Below are 2,817 nucleotides of genomic sequence, written 5' to 3'. Positions count from 1 at the left end.
GTGTAAGTTATCGAACCGGACCGAAAATTACCGCAGAACCGAACCGAATTTTACAACAACCGATTAGAAAACCGAAAAAATTGATTTTTTTTTGTTTTTTTCGAAGTACCGATCAGTTCGGTTCGGTTTTCGGTTGACTCGGCAAAAACCGAACCGAACCGGACCGAACCGAAGACTGAGGGTTCAATGGTGTGCTTTTACTAAGTTGCCCTTTAACCTAGGTATAAAAGGGCAACTTCACACACAACCCTAGCTTTCTTCCTCTCTTTTACGCGAAAACCAAATCCAGAACCCTAGCATTCTTCCTCTCTTCTTCTCTTCCACAGTTCCACACTTCCACCTTCGATTCCACCATGCTCGAGAGAAGGAGACCCTGAAGGAGAACCCTAGCTTCTCTTCCTCTCTTCTTCTCTTCAGTCATCGTCGTCGCAGGGTCGCCGTCACAGGGTCACCATCGCTGGGTCGCCGTCGCTGCCTCGCTGGGTCGCCGTCGCCGAGGAGCAATCGATTCACCGAGAAGCAATCCTGTCACCGAGCAGCAGTCCAGTCCCCAAGCAAGACTCTAGTGGCCGTCGCAGTCCAACTCGAGCGCCGAGCAGCACTCCTGTCACCAAGCCATCTCCCATCTCCTGCAAAAAGCAACTTCACAATGTCTTCTTCGGAGGTTAGAAATTCTGAACAATTATTTTTAGAGATTCTGTTTAGTAATATTGTGCTTGATTTAACCTGAACAATTGTTTTTACAAATTCTGTTTGTGGTTATAATTTTTAGAAATTCTGTTTGTGCCTTTGTGGTTATGTTTCATAGAAATTCTGTTTTTAGATAGTCTGTTTGTATTGGCTACATCAAGAACTCGCAGGATAATGCTTGTGAAATACATTGCTTGTGAAATAATATGAAGTTTGATGTTTAATTTTTGAGGTAGATTCTAAACCCATGTGATCTCTGCTTCACCAGCTGTCAAGCTTTAGAATTCAGCTTTAGTGGACTATGCATGAACTGGCTAAAAGTGGACTATGCATGAACTAGCTAACTTTCGTTACTATTAAACTTCTCTGATCCAGTTGATAGTAATTTTAGGGATGAAATCATTAAGATAGGCATTGGACTAGCTTCACTCATTCCCAATTTTGATAGAAGGTCTATTATATATTTTGTTTGGGACAAACTGCATAGAATCTATTCTATGAACTTCAATTCCAAGAAACTATGATAAGGAACCAAGATCCTTTAATGTGAAGATTTTGTGCAATGGCTGAATCATTAGAGTAATTTGTGTAGAGTAATTTTCTGTAATAATAATGTCATGTACATAACAAGGTATATATAAAATAGAATTGGCTAGATAATGCATCGCTTTATTTATTTATTTTAATTTTTTTCCTGGATGAGAAATAGAGATATTCATTGAATACATTGCTTGTGAAATAATAACTTGCCTTCTACTTGTTAGAATATGTTGTTTTTAAATCCAATGATGCTTGTTATGGTGGACTGTTAGAGCTGTTAATGAATTTGAATTCTGCTTGATTATATGGCAGTTGGTGAGTATTAAATGATGCAAATAAACTAGCCAGTTGTACTGTTATGAGCTGTTATGGTTTTGTTCTGCATATATATGGCTGCATATAATTAAAAATGCTAATTTTTCATAAGCTGCTTATGAGCTGTTGTGGTTTTGTTGCTGGAAACAAAACTTTTGGTGCTGTTCATGAATTAAAAACCTTAATTTTTCATTGTTCTGTTTATATATATATATGCAGCCAACAAGCAATGAGGTGCCTAATGAGCGGACGCCTGCAGTTGGGGGTGAAATTGTTGAGTCCGCGGTACGTTCTTCAACGGACAGCGGCGTGCTTACCAAACCCCCACCCCATCCTAGATCATAGAAGAGGAAGGTTCATTCAACTAATGTGGGTGCAACTCCGGGAGCAACTCCAACAAATCCATCTCCAAGCACTGTGGAAACTGATGAAGAGGATGGCAAGGATGAAGCTAATGAAGGTAACAGAAAACCTTCTAGACCTAGATCTTGGACTTGGGAACACTTTACAAGGGATCCTAAGTCCAAGCCATCACATCCTAGGGCTAAATGTAATTGGTGTGGTGCATCATATGCATGTGACTCTCATAGAAATGGTACAACTAATATGCGTTATCATTTGTTGAACCAATGTAAAAAATTTCCTAGGGAGTCGGGTGACCCTAGTCAAACAATCCTTACCTTCCAACAAAAAAAGAGGGTGAAGGGGTATTTACTGCAGTTACTTTTGATGCTGAAATGTGTAGAAAAGCCCTTGCTAGGATGATAATTGTTGATGAGCTACCATTCAAGTTTGTTGAGGGGGAGGGATTTAGATTCTATATGAGTATTGTGCAACCTAGATTTCCACTTCCAGGAAGGATTACTGTTGCTAAGGACTGTTGGAATCTCTATATTAGTGAGAAGAATAGGTTGAAAATTGTGTTCAAGCAACCGAATCAATCTATTTGTTTAACTACTGATTGTTGGACTTCTGTGCAAAATTTGAATTATATGTGTCTCACTACTCATTACATTGATCATGATTGGAAATTGCAAAAGAGGACTATTAATTTTTGTCTTATTAAAAACCACAAGGGAGAAACAATTGGTAGAAAGATTGAGAGATGTCTTTTGGGGTGGGGGATATCTAGAGTGTTCACAATTACTGTTGATAACGCTAGTTCTAATGATACTGCAATATCTTACCTAAGAACTAGAATGGAGGATTGGAATTTACATCCTTTGAAAGGAGAGCATTTGCATGTTAGGTGTTGTGCACATATTCTTAATC

This window comes from Arachis ipaensis, chromosome B01 (genome assembly GCF_000816755.2).
Source record: "Arachis ipaensis cultivar K30076 chromosome B01, Araip1.1, whole genome shotgun sequence".
NCBI classification, from domain to species: domain Eukaryota; kingdom Viridiplantae; phylum Streptophyta; class Magnoliopsida; order Fabales; family Fabaceae; genus Arachis; species Arachis ipaensis.
Note: the sequence above shows the minus strand (reverse complement) of the source record.